Genomic DNA, 15374 nt, shown 5'->3' on the forward strand with positions numbered 1-15374 from the left:
GAATGTGTGTGCGCGTCTCCTAGTTTGACTCTAAACCTTGTGAATAAGTGAACACTCTCTCCACTCTCTTATTATTAAGTTGCCTTGTCACAGCAGACCTGTTCAGCAGGGAAAACAATTGCCCTGTGGCTGACAGTCCAAAATTAATGAGGCTTAAGAAACAACTGTCCTTGAAACATTAAGCGTATGATTAAAAAAAGAAAACAGGTGACAGAAACGTCTTTACTGCTGCACCCTCATGAAGCTGTAAGCTGGCAGAGAAACAATGAAGCCATAATTTCACTTGAGATGTACTTGCAACAGTGCTCTACTAATTAAGCTAACTATCATTGGTATCATAGTTGTGGACAGTTATTGATCAATTATACAGATCATTATACTAATGTTAATATCCATAGCTACTTTTTAAAATTGTTCTTATACAAGCCAGGCTTTAATAACGGCTAGCCTAATTTCTATCAAAGGGAAATTATGACTTAAATTATGACTTGGCCTCTTGGTATATATGATAATGTTCGTCTGCTTAGGACACTGATGGCAAAGATGTAAACTTCCTGATACTTAAATTCTAATTTGGTTGCTTTCTTGCTCAGATATACTAGAGTAAAAATAGGACAACAGCCTCCGACAACAACTAGGAAAAAAACGTGGTTTGAAAGTGATTGCTTTCAATCTTTTTGCTGTTGGAGACCAATTGCAAGTAGTTGCAGTGATCGACTGGGCGCCCAGAGGTTGAAGGTTGTGCATGCTCACCCTCTGTGGAACCACTTTTGATCAGAAGTTGATTACACAGATTTCCTGGTGGTAGAAGGCCTGTCTCAAAATGATCGCAATCCAACTCAGACTGACCGCAATTAATCTCAGAGAGAGTGGCGAAGGTTTTCAAATAATTGCTAATTTATAAAAGCATACAGCCAACATTTTACAGTTATTCTGAGCACAAATCATCTGCAATGTCTCTCTTTGTAATAGGAAACTTGATTAAACTGGTTGCCGACTGGTTGTACTCTGGTTATATTCCTATATAAAACCAAGGTTGCTTAGTGCCTTTGTCATTTTGCCATTGAACTGCTGTCCTACAAAAACTATGCCATTATTTGTGGAAGAATTTAAACCAGAGCCTTCTAAGGTTGTTTTTTAGAGATTGGGCTTGGCCTCTTAGTTCCAGTACAATGAACTTAATGCTTCAGCTTCTTCTGTACCAAGACATTTTCAACAATTTCATGCTCCCAACTTTGTGGAAACAGTTTGGGGATGACAAGGTCCATAAAGGCATGGATGAGCAGGTTTAGTGTGGAAAAACTTGACTGGCCTCACCTGGCCTCAACTCTATCGAGTTGAGTCCTGACCTCAACTCGATAGAACACCTTTGGGATGAAATAGAGCTGAGACTGCGATCTGGGCCTTCTCTTCCATCATCATTGTCTGACCACAAATGTGCTTCTGGAAGAATGGTCAGAAATTCCCATAAACACGCTCTTAAACCTTGTGGAAAGCCTTCTCAGAAGAGTTGTAACTGTTATAGCTGAAAGGGTGGGATGACATCATATTAAACTCTATGGATTAAGATTGGGATGTACGTCAAGTTCATATGCATGCGAAGGCAGATGAGCAAATACTTTCGGAAAAATAGTGTAAAATTGTGTGCAATCAAAAACAACATGACGTGCAATCCAAGTGTGCTGTCTAGTTCAGTCTGAGGCCCCCCAATCTGCCCTACAATCTCTTACAATCCCTTCTTCTACATGAAAAAAGGGATTTTAGTATTATTGAACCTGGAAGAGGATTGTGTGAGCGACAGTGCAATGTACAGATTACTATAGTCCGATATAAATCACAGACAGTGAGCAAAAACTCACGTTGCAATGTTACAAATGTATTAATAATTTAGCTGCAGCATGCAGAAACCATGCAACAAGCACTTTCTGCCAACATAAATGTGTGTGGTAAATTCTGCGCACCATTTCTTTCTTCTTTCTCTTTTTGCATAACAGGGTGTGGGGATCTGCTGACTTCAGAAGCCATGATAGAAGCCCCTCCCTCCTTGCAGCCATCATTCACCAGCATTTCCCTTCCTCATCGTTTACATATGTTCCTTATTCACTTAACAAGTGTGAGCCATGCTGTGAAGTATTAACAATTAAAAGCAGAATTATTAAGTTATGAGCTGCTTCATGACAATAGATGCACTACACAGCAAGTAGATTTGATACCCTCCCCCGCCAAAAAATTAAATAAATAAATCTGAGAGATGAAAGTGTTAACAGCTCTGGATTGAGTTTGAAGCATGCAATTGCTGTGCAAGATAATAATCCTTGTCAGAGTCCAGCAGTGAGAGTGGAGCTGTGCAGACTGATGACCACTGGGAGGAAGGATCTCCTGTAGTGTTCAGTGTTGCCCTTTAATGGTAACAGTCTGACGCCAAAGTTACTCCTGTGTTCATCCAGAGAGGCTTAAAAGAGATGAGAGGCATTGGTCTCTCAGGTGATTTTCCAGGTATCTGTAGTCCTCAAGCACCTCTGCATCCGTTCCTTTCATGAAGTCAGGTGACAAGGGGGTCTCCTTTCTCCTAAACTCCACTCCAGCTTTTTTTCCCTTTTTTCTCAGAGACGCTGAGCTGTAGGTGGTTCAGCCGACATCACTCGACAAAGCCAGGTCCCCGCTGATACAGCCCATGATAGCAGTCAGCCATAAACTGTCTGAAGTCTAAGGTGTGGAGGGAAACAGGAAAGAAAACAGGACTGTCCCCGAGGGGCTATTGTGCTTCTTCCTGCATGTCTGACATACATGCATGACACTCTGAGGCTGACCAGTCAAGAAGTCTGAGAGCTAGTGCTCTACTGAAAAATGGACCTGCATCCTTAAAACAAAAAGAAGAAAAACAAACATTTTGGATATACATTTAAGCTTTTTTCTGACTGGAATTCACATCTATTTAATTTCAATATCATGAAGTCTTTAGACCTACAGTATTGCAGTGAAATAAAAACAGATTATCACTTTGTGGTTTACCTACTGAGAGCCCCTCTGCATGTGTTTGACTATGAACGGTGACAATCCAAAAGCACTGGAAAAAAGTTTTAGATGATAAACTTATATGCCAGTTAATTCAGCTTTCTGGGGTGTGCATGCTGATAATATTGCATGGGATTTCCATTTATTTCCTTTTTGAAAGTGTTCCTAAGTCTTGTATAACATGGTGGATTCAGTCTCCATAAATAAAATCCTCGGGCTTTAGGGTTGCTACTGTGCATTTGTTTTCATCTTCATAATGAGAGATTTTAAAGCAACACTAAAAATAGATTAATTATAGCTTCACTGACACAGTTAATGCTCACGCATCCCACCTGCGTCATCGCCGTTCACGTTTCTGTTACATCACACGCTCCCCCTCTGCAGTTTTGTGTTTTCTAAAACTGAACATTTTCCCTAAATCATTGTGATATACTCCCATGTGTGAAATATAGGGGAGCTTGGTGCCTCAATAGTACAGTACTTTGCAAAGGAAAGATATGCTAATTGACAGTGCATAAATGTGGTTTTACACTAAATGAAACACACACAAATACGTGCATGAACTCACACACACACAGAAATCGGTCATTCACACACAGTGTAAATGTACACAGAACAGTTTTTGTCATGCTGACAATTCAGGATTAATCGAATAAGGCCCCCCCAAGCTAAGAGTCTGGTCTGTGATATCTGGCAACCACCAATCATGAAGGAAAAATGAATATTCCCCATCTAGTTACAGATGGTTGCTGTAAGTTGATGGCACCTCCCAGGAAAATGATTGCTAGTCCAAATCTCACAGGGCTACAGAATGGTCCCATTGACCCACTTGTTCCTAGGGAAAATGTGTATTCCCTAACCAGCTGGCAAAAACCTCCTTGTGGTTACTCTGGTCACTAGTAAATGTCTGCAGTCACCTGTAGTTTGCATGGAAGTGACAGATTTATCTAAAAAACACCAACCAGCTACTTACCAAGGTATAATGAATAGAAAAGAAAAGGCAAAAGCCAGTTTGTTTAGTAAATAATATGAACATATGAGAAAAATTAGAAATCGGTTCAAACATTTACTATTGGAGTAAACAGGAAATTCTTACAAGTTATTTCTTTTCATTTCCTTGTGGGTATTTAAACATCCTTACAGAGTGGGAAGTCAATTGTTTAGCAGCAGGTCTAGGGATCAAGCTATCTTTCCACCCTGTGAATATGCTTAAGGGAATGAATCTAGTGTGGTTATAAATAAATTCTCCTAAGTTGCAGGGGGGCACCATTTTCTAAGTCAATGTATGTGCTTTCCCTATGAAGCCAACGAGTGGTGGAAAAAAATACAGAAAATAGGCAATCAATAGAAAAGCACACAGGCTCTTCACCCCTTAAATGATTGAACAGTAACTCTGTGAAGGGAAGATTTTTCTTCACTGTTCCAAAAAAGGCATCGTTTCACCTGTTTTTCTACGGGTGCAGCAAAGACAACAGTGGTATCAGTGGTATTTATCTCTATCTAGGATGCTTAAATAAATCAGTTGATATGGGAGAAAGCAAAGTTTCCACATGAAGCACTTGGAAGAAAAACTCTTACAATTATCTAATGCTCTGCAAAACGAGGTAAGCTGCCAAATGTCTTCCACCATTCATTTCAATGAACCATTTTGTCTACTAATGGTGGGTTTTATTCAATTTGATTCAAATAAAACGCCAACGTAAAGATTTCCTATAAGCTTTTTGTGTAATGTAAGAGCTTCTTTGAGCTATTTCATTAATTACATAATTTATCTGATTTATTTATTAAACTTTCTTGGCTTTCAAATACATTTAAAATCAAACAATCGGACACACTTGTCTGGCTTCAGAAATTCTAAAAAACCAAAGGATGTTAAAAATAGAGATGTATGATCCTATTTAGACCTTTCATTTTTTGTGCAACAATAAAAACACAAAATTATAAAGATGAGAAATGAAAAGAGACCCACAAGTACTTGGATCAGTGTAGTGGCTGCTAATAAAAGTGTTGCTGGCAGTGAAACAATGCAGCCACTGCCACAATTTTACTTGAGTTGTACTTGCGACAGTGCTCACCTAATTACTCTAAGTATCATTAGTTATGTAGTAGTGCACATTTATTTAGCAGTTATATGACTATTATCATTATACTAATGTTGATATCCATATCTACTGTAGCATCTAATTGTCCTTATACTAACCCAGCTTTAATAGTGACTAACCCAATTTCTGTAAAGCCAAATTATAACTTCTTGTAAAAGTTGGATTGTTGGTATTTATTACTGGCCACTTAATATATAAGATAAGGTATGTATGTATGACTAGGTAGGTATTATATGACAAGGTTCTTCTGTCTAAGGTATTGATGATTAAGATTTAAAGCTCTTAATGCTCAAATTCTAATTTGATTGCTTTAGGGCTCAGTCATACTTGAATAATGCGAAATGATTGCACTGATTAATTTTGCTGTTGGAGATTCATTGCAAGTAGAAGTGGCACACAACTATCCATCACTCTCAGAGAGATGGGGCAATGCTTGCAAATAATTGGCATTTTATTTATAATTGCAGACAGATTGTCAGAACATTGCAATCAATCTGAGCTCGCCTGTCTTGATGAATGCAACTGGTCTGTGATGTGTCTCTTTGCACTAGGGGACTCCGTGTGACTGGTCTCCAACTGGTTGTATTCTGGTTATACAGCAGTGTAGTTACTGCTAGTGAGCAGTGATCTTTCTTGGTAAAGCTCTAAAATAGGACTGCAGTGAACTTTTAGAGACTGAAAACTTTCAGTTGAGGATTTTTGTCAACATCTATTGTTTAAAAACAATTCCAAAATTAAAGTTAAAGCCAGGGCAGCACGGTGGCATGGTGGTTAGCACTGTTGCCTCACAGCAATTCAATTCCACCAATAGGCCGGGGTCTTTCTGTGTGGAGTTTACATGTTCTTCCTGTGTTTGCTTGGGTTCTCTCCGGATACACCGGCTTCCTCCCACAGTCCAAAGACATGTGAGGTTAGGTTAAGTGGTAACTCTAAATTGCCCATAGTTCAAATGGTTGTCTGTCTCTATATGTAAGACTGGTGTCCTGTCCAGGGTGTAGCTGCCTCTCGCCCTAAGACACCTGGGACAGGCTCCAGCCCCCCTGCGACCCTGACAAGGAGAAGCGGAAGAGAATGGGTGGATGGAAAGTTAATACCACGGTCCTCCAGCCCTCCTGTGCTGGCTCATCCTTTCTATCCGTCTCTCTCTCCTCTCCTCTGTCTGTGTATTAAGGTGTGTATATGTGTGTGTGTTTGGATTAACCACACCTTCTGTTGCAGGGGCAGGTCCTTTTGCCTCCTGCCCTTCAGTCCAGCACACCTCTGACAATTAACACAGCTGGCCGTTACCTAAGGAGAGGGATCATATTCAATTTATGCTGTATCGTTAAGCAGGAAACAGTCAGTGTTGTTGCCGCCCCACTCTTCATAGTGTTTGCTTATACTTTCTCACCCATTTGTTCTCATCTGTGCATCTGATGAAGGTGACCCCAGAAAAGTTATTGAGAGGGGGAGAGAATATTTTTCTGTGGAACTGCCTGATCTGGAGCCCAATGACCTGCTGACAAACACTTCCGTCATTTGCATTCATTGTTGCACATTCAGTGTAAGTAAACACACTGAACTTGATCCCCTGAGTCTGCATCTTGAGTCCACCTGCCTTATCTATGACAGTTAAACAACGTTGCTATTGGTTTGAGGTACTTGTTGATTTTATAAAAAAATCAAGTCAAATAAAAATGAAATAAACAAAATATTTGTGATCTCAGGTTTTTGAGCCAGTTTCTTATCCTACTGAGATACTTGACTTTACATCAATATTAACATTTTAGTTGTGTCCCTGGCAGGGCTGGACAAAGAAATCAGCCATGGCATTTTTGATCCAGGCGGCTCACCATAAATGCTCAAATAAATAAATAAATAAATAAAGCTACCCAGTATGCCTGATTACTAGTTCAGTCCTGGTCCCTGGGTGTAAGCTACATTATGCTGATGTTGGGGACAGCAGAGAATTGGTTCATCATGCAACAAATGAGACAGAAATCCTGTGTACATAACTGCAAATGGCTTAATTTAAATGTAAATGTAAAACATTGTCTGACTAGACCTCATTGGAAAACAATGTCAACATCGCTCAGATATGTTTCAGCAGTTGCACCCTGGGAGATGATATTGGGGTTTCAGCCATGTTTGCTGGGATATCCAACAAAGCCCATCAAACCACAATATGATTTATTACATGAATGAAAAACGCAATAATTATGCATTGAGCTCACTAATTATTTGATACCAGCAGTGATCATTTTACACCCATGCTTACGCTGAACTTATAGTGTTCATACAAACTGCTTGAAACAATGTTGTTTACCACCAATAAATAAATAATAAAAATGAGCATGTAAATACAGAGGTTTTAAAAAAGTCGCCCTTGGGTTGTTTGCTCCATCCATTGGCCAGCCACTGAAAAAAAAAAAAAGGCTATCAAACGTTAGAGTAAAATGAACTTCCGACCTTGTCAGCACTCTGTCCAGACTTTTCCTCTCATAGTTTGTTGCCTTCCACGTAATTAGCTAGGTAAAGTAGGGGTGAACATCTTATTAGCTGTCATCCTCAAACAAGTGCTTCAGCGTTTCCTTTATATTTCTGGGCAGGATCTCTTTCCAAAGAAGGATTTATTATTGGTTGAGACGACAGTAATCATCCCATCACTACCTACTGCTTGGCGTTAGCTGCCTCTTGTGCTAACAGGTTCACGAGCTGCCTTCTAATTAATGTATTTTGTGACGTGTATATTTATAATGCCAGCAAATTGTCTTTCTCACTTCAGGCATGTTGACTTATAGCAGGAAAAGAGCAGGTGTAATTAATAACCACAATGATGTTTATTATTCTGTGTGTGCCAGTGTAGAAGTACAGCCACTGCGGCCCTATTAATTACACCGCTGCTTTTCCTGCTACAACATGTCAGCGTGTCTGATGCGAGCCTGGCCAATTAAGTCCTTGTAGCGGCTTAGTTAACTTTTCTTTTAGCGATGGTTTGACAGCTGTATTATGATGCTTTCATAGTTTTAAAACTGAACTGACAGCTAAACACTTCTAAAAATAATATTAGCTCCATGGCTGTTGTGCTTTTTTTATTGGATGGTTTCCTGTTTGACAATGCATCTGATGATTCACACGGGCTTTAGGTTGATCATGTGACACACGTGATCTTTTCTTCATGGGAAGTCTCTGGAAAAATCAGCTCCCTCTAGTAAGTGGCCATTTTATTAGTCATACATTGAAAATATGGCACACTGGCACATCCACAATACGATATGAAATGAATGTTGCGCATTCATAGATGCTCTTTTGCATACCTTGATTGTAAAGAATATTTATTTGAAGTTGCCTTTGGCAGATCAGCCTTTTCTAAAATGCTCAGACTGGGCCGTCTAGCACCAACAACCACACGCCATGTTCAAAATCACTTAAATCACTTTTCTTCCCCTTTCTGATGCTCGGTTTGCACATGTCTGCTTGCCAGCACTGAACACTACACATTACTAAATGTTTCCGCAGCACAATGTCTCTATTTACACTATACAGATGAATCAATCTAAGAGAGATTTGACCAAAATTTTTACTTGAATGCTTTCATAGAATACCTTGAAAAAGATTGATTTTCAGAACCTTGTTGAACAAATTAAAACATTTTGAGGGTTATATGGTTATTATTTTGTAAATTTAAACGACCAAAACAGATTTTACCAAGAAATTTAAGGCAAAAAAGTGCAAGTAAAAAGGGTATGCCCTGCTGTTGCTGACTGTGAGGCATTGGGAGTAGACTGCCATTTCTTTTGAAAGTTAGGAAACTGTTTATAGTTCAAACTCTAAATGTATTCAGCGTTTGTTTTTGGACAACATGTCTGACACTGGCACTAGAACCAGATTGTTCCGACAGGTAATCATGCATTATGACCTCCTCAGTTGTGGTCCAACATGCAATCCTGCATGAAATTGGGCTAAAACGAGATCCGGAACGGGGAATAGTTTGGGTTTGAAATTGGGTTTAATTTATACATAGTCATCCCGGTGCAGGCCTCCTGCTGCATATCTCTGTTCACTAGATACTACATTATCATTGGAGGCTGTTTGGCTCTGACAATATTCTGTGCTGTTAGTCATGGATTTATATATGTCCCTCGGTTTATCTCCGTCGCTGTGTCACAGAGACTGGATGCCAAATGTGAACCTGCTGCATTTTGGTATTCACCTAATAAAAGATTCAATTTCAGTCATTTAGATGAATTGAATAGTAATGGATGGGTAGAGTGACATACTAATTGATGCTTGTAATTTAACTATTATAGACCACCTTTTGTGGGTGATTTATGTTTGGGAAGTTTTGAAAATTCTTGAGAATGCTGTGATTTGTTCAAAATGAATGAAGCTCAGTTATGACTGTTGCATTAATGAGGGAGGAACTGGTTGTGACTAGAGAGGCTATCATGATAAGAAGAAATGGAGTGAATACTGTATGATTATGTGCCATTCTTTAGCACACCTGAACTTATTTTAGAGAGGTACAGCCTCAGTGGGAGAGAATAATTCACACATAAATTTTATTAGTGCCTCATAATAGGTGACAGATGTGACATTTCCTGTCACTGCCCATAAACAATGATGAACGCAATAAAGACAGCACAGGGCCTGTGATATGACACTAACAACAAGAAAAAATAATTAATTGCTCGGGGGCTTATTAAATAATAGGTTAGAAGGAGAATTCAGCATGTCCCTTTAACATATTCATCATACATTTCTAGCTCCATGGTTTGATGAAACTGTATAAATAAGATTATTATAGGAGAAGAAACCGATTGGTTGTAAGAGTAAACAACTAAAAAATGACTTAAATCTGCCACTTATCTTCTTTTTTCATTCATAGGAATTTTATTGTCTTGTGATCAAATATACTCAGTTTTCTTTATTCTGCATTACAGTTTCCTGACTTTCGTGCTGTATCAGACTATACTATCTTGGATGTGGTTTGTTTCTTTATGACTGTTGAGCTGTAACAGCAAAACTGCATGAAAAATACATTATTTCAGTAGAAGAGGACTACTCCGTTTTTGTTTTGCCTACTTTAGTGTGAATCATTTCGGTAAATTTCTCATAGCCCCACAACAGAAGCTGTGGCTTACATTTGTTAAAAATTTTGCATCCCCTGTTGCTGTTCTCTTGTGCACCTTAACTTCTGACAGAAAGGCTACCAATTACAGGAAAATGTGCACTTTTTGGCTGCTGTTCAACTGCTTGTTAGCACAAATAGACCTGGTCAAGATGACCTGCTGAAGTTCAAATCAAGCATTAGATTGGGGAAGAAAGGTGATTTGAGTGACTCTGAACAAGACATGATTGCATCTCTGAGCAACACTTCAAACCTTGATGCAGATGGGAGCAGAAGACCACACTTAATGAAGAAGAGAAGTTTGGAAAAACATTGCCTGGTCTGACAACTCCGTATTTCTGAGCATTTGGATGGTAGGGTCAGAATTTGGTGTGAACAACCAGAAAGCGTGGATTTGTCCTGCCTTGTGCCGATGGTTCAGGTTGGTCGTGTTGTTGGTGTAATGGTGCAGGTGATATTTCTTTGTGTAAGCCCCTCAGTACCAACTGAGCATCGATTAAATCAGGGGTCTCAAACTCCAGTCCTTGAGGGCCGGTGTCCTGAAACTTTTCCATGTGTCCCTGTTGCAACACACCTGAATAAAATTAGTAGGTCATTAGCAACTTGACTGCATGCTGAAGTGGCAACCACTAACCCTACTCAAGTAAATTTAAGTAAATGTAAGTATTTGGAAAAATGTACTTCTAAAAGTACTTTTATTGCATCATGTTCATTGACTCATTAGCTGCTGTAACATGAATCAAATGGCTGAACTGCCACCTCAGCATGCATTCAAGTTCTATAGAGTCTTGCTAATCACCTACTAATTGTATTCAGGTGTGTTGCAACAGGGACACATGGGAAAGTTTCAGGACACTGGCCCTGGAGGACTGGAGTTTGAGACCCCCAGATTAAATACTACGACCTGGCTGAGTATTGTTCATCTTCATTCAGTAGAGCACCTTTGGATGTGGTGAGATTCACAAATCTGCAGTAACTGTGTGATGCTATTACATCAATATGGATTCAAATCTATGAGGAATATTTCCAGCATGTCGTTGAACCTATGCCATAAAAAATTAAGAGAGTATTCACAGCAAAAGAGGCTCCAACAGTTTTTAGTAAGTGCAGACCCCCCAGCCTATCCATTTAATACTAGCCTAGTCTACCTCACAGCAGTTAGAAACATAAATGCTCTACTTTGCTTTTATTGGATAAATCTGTTGATTTGCTGTATTTCAAATTTGTCAGTTAATGCTCACTCCAAACTTACTGTTAAATTATTTTGCAAATATCAAGTCTTTAGTCACTGTCAGCCTTTGTAAAGTAAGACGTATGAAAGGTTAATAAATAAACGCTGTAGCAAAACTGAACGCAGGCTGCACCAGTGTCACCACTGGAAAGGTTATTGTGGCGCAATGTCACAAAATCTCTGAATACCTACATTTACAAGCCCATATGAGACAAATAATCTCAGCCTTTTGAATCCAGCTGGTCCAGATCACAAAATTTAAATGTTTCTGTAGTTTTTGTAGACAATTAAATAAAAAGGTTTCCACTCCCAAGGCCATTTAACCAAATTACACGACTAATGAAAAGTAATTGAGCATCCTGTAATTAATCCCAAGACAAACGGGCTTGTCATCTCCACTTTTATTCAGCATTTGGCCATATTTAAGTTTTAATTCCTCCATTTGTCAAACCTTCGAGGCCAGCGTAGAATTTGGAATATGTAGAAGCTGTAAAGAAGTTACGGATCTCAATTATTGTCATCGATTAAATGGATGTCTGGAGGGCTGATTTAGGAAATCACTGTCTACTTGATTAACATAATTGATTTCCGCGTGTCTCTGTTTATATTTTTGTTACTTAACTCATTATTCACTTTTTGCATTGGTTTGTTTTGTGGCACTGCTCAGTCTTGTGTGCCGGCTTGGCACTTTACTGACCTGATTTTTTTTATTTTTGGGGGGCTGGCTTCCCGACAGTTTATCCTTCTAAATGACTGACTGCCTGATTGACTGATTGGCATGATCAATTCAATTTAAGTGTGTGTGTGCCAGATGTGGCAGTTAGCAGTGACAAAATACGGCTTAATTTTGACAGCTACACTCACATATGCTAATACATCCTGCTGTGACCTGCATATCATTGAGCAACTCAGTAACAATTGCTTATAATATTCTAACAGCTTAAATGTGATTGATTGCCAGCTGTTGGAGTGTGACAGTTGTATATTTATGATTGTCTGAATATAATGGACTGAAAGCTGACAATTTACTGTCCTATCACTGTCTCTGTGGAGCTGGTTAGCGGAGCGGTGTGTGTTTTTGCCTCTTGGACAGTCTGAGAGAAAAACAAACACCTCTCTCCACTTAAGATTGAGATGAATTCCCTGCGCTCTGATTAGGCTGAGATGGTTTGACTGGCCATTGCACACGAAAGACAATGGGCCCTAATAGGCTTTCCTAAATGGCCAGAACTTGGTCAATGGGGGAGAAACTCATGGTAGGGGAAAAACCTGTCATAAACAAGAGTGGTAGAGAGAGCAAGAGACAGAGTGAGTCAGTGACGGAGTGCGGTACACCAGAGATGGAGAGAAAGTGAGGGAGCTGTTTCCTGCACTAAGTGGCTCTAAATGGCTGTGGAATACAGTTAACGAGTCTGACCTGGCGGGGAACCACAGGGTAGGCGGCTGTCAGGTCAGGCCCGGCAGTCTGGGCATGTGTGAGTGTGCGTGCTTGCCTGTGTGCGCCTTGTGTATTTATTTGTTCGACTCCAGTAGCCAGCAGTCAAAATAATAAAGAATTCACCTGTCGATTCAGCCTCCAAACACAAGCACCACCGTGCCACTCGCAACTGGGCCATAATAACCTTCATAATTGCTTCGGGCAGCACTGCTGATGGTAAAACCGTGGGTTTATGTTTTTGTGTGCGTGTGTACTTGCAGGAGAAGAACATACACTCAGATGTCAGGTTTACTTCCAACTGGATATTAATTGTGATGGTGATTTAGTGTGACACTCATATACACCCAAAAACACACGCACACAAAATGCAACCTGCAAGACCTCGCTGTTACAAAACCACTTGTGCCTTCCCTGGATTGCAATTAACCTTCAGCAGTACAAATGCAATGTGGATGTGTAGCGACACACATGGAATACAGAGCTGGTTTACACTCAGTTATTACCTTTTGCTCTGTAGTTCAACAAATTCTGCTTTTTCCATCATAGAAATAATCTTGTTCTTGTTCACAGCGAATCAAAAGGCAGCATTGCTAATGTGAAAACTTTTGTTCCACTTAGTGGCAGAATGAGGCAAGGGTGGGGTTTGGTTCTCCCTTTTTTCCTCCTCTTTCTCTCCTCCTTTAATCTTCCTCTTTAAGTCTCAGGTGGAGTCGTTTGCAGGCTCACCTTTTGGTGGAGTCTTCCAGCTCGGGCTGTCCTTTCCACAGCTGTTCCGAGTTGACTAATCAAGCTCTGGGTATTTAAAGGCTGGATGTTGCAGCTGTTCTCTGCCACATCATCTTCACTATTATGGTGGTAATCAGGCCCTCCTTGTTATCTGCTAGTGTTACTACATAACCCAGTTTGTCCATCACCTTCCTATTTATGTGCTTGGAGTCCTGTAAACATGGTTGCCTAGATCCCAACTTGCAAACACATTCAGTCACTCTCACGTACGTCAGTCAGTCAGTCACTCTGGCTCCCTGCAAAGAAAATGACTTGTCTGCGCTTCACCGAAGCCTCTGTTCATGAGACAAATATGCAAGACAGTTAAAACAACTGCTGATGGTTTGTTGAGTTTGCTCCTTGACTTTGATTTAAGCAAAAATATAACATGCAGAGGTTTAAAAACAGCCGTAAAATGTCTGTTTTCTAAAAGCGAATCTTGCACAACTTCTGTGTCTGTGTCAGACTCACCTGGGTTTCCCATGGCAGCGATCATTGTCATGACAACCTGCTCTGCAGCTATGACTCGCCATCCAAACAGCTGTTTTCAGCTGTCTACAGAGTCCAAGATGAAAGTTGGTGCTCGGTCAGGAGTACAATCAGAAATATGCTTGTTTTTTTTTTTTTCTTTTTTCCAGATTCACGGGGTTTTGCACAGTGAGGTGACCTCCAAAGTCAGATTAACAATGCAGATGTCTACTGGAAGGATATTGTTCAGTTGAGATCAAGGGCACTACATATGCACGACTGCAATTGGTCAGAACAAGACTTTATCGAGTGCAAAGATAGCAGCTGTTTATCCACGGAGACTCATGAACAGAGGAGTTCTGCAAAATTCAGATCTGCTGTTATGCCTCATACACATCTTGTTATCAGTATTTTTTAGCTTTAGCCAAATTCAAAACTCCTTACATTCTCTTGTGTCATTTTAAAACAATAAAAGAATAAAATATAAATGTTTTTTTGCACAATTCTTACTACCCCCCCCCCACTATACACATTCATTATTCACTGCTCAGTAATTCCAGGGACTGTTTGAACCCAGAATGCATAGACAGATGTTTGTTAGTTAAGACTTTATATGTTTCATAAAAATAATTTAATGTGCCAGGTAGGCTGTTAGGTCACTGAGTGGGCAAACTGCCACCTCATAATTTGGACCTTAACCTTGAAATTCTCATCACTGGTTTCACATAATCCCTGCTGATTTGTGCTTCTTGTTCTTTTTTTTCTTCTTGTTTGTGCAGATATGTGCGCCTCCATTTGACTGGCTGATGTGGATGATTGTTTATTCACGTGAAAACACAGCTGGGCATCAACTTAGTTTTTTTTTTTTTTTTTTTTTTGCCACATATTATATATATTCATAAGAGATGGGTAAACATATGCATGTCTGTTTATTCACAATTGCTTGTTAATTGTGATGCTAAATCATTCTGACACTGGTGCACACGCAAATGCGCATCACACAAACCCAAACATGTACCAACAGCTGCATGAACATGCTACTTACAAGTCATTTGTGTTTCGCCTAGAAAACAATTAACCTTGAGCACAATGAATGAAATTTGGTAGCCAAGCACTGCACGGTGCATACAGAGTAGGGGGGTCCTGCTGTTGCTCGTTAGTGACGTGTATATAATGTATAGATATGAAGCTGTGCCGCATGTTTGCATAAATATGAAGGCTTTCACTGTTCCAGAAAATATTCAT

This window comes from Oreochromis niloticus, linkage group LG10 (genome assembly GCF_001858045.2).
Source record: "Oreochromis niloticus isolate F11D_XX linkage group LG10, O_niloticus_UMD_NMBU, whole genome shotgun sequence".
Taxonomy (NCBI): domain Eukaryota; kingdom Metazoa; phylum Chordata; class Actinopteri; order Cichliformes; family Cichlidae; genus Oreochromis; species Oreochromis niloticus.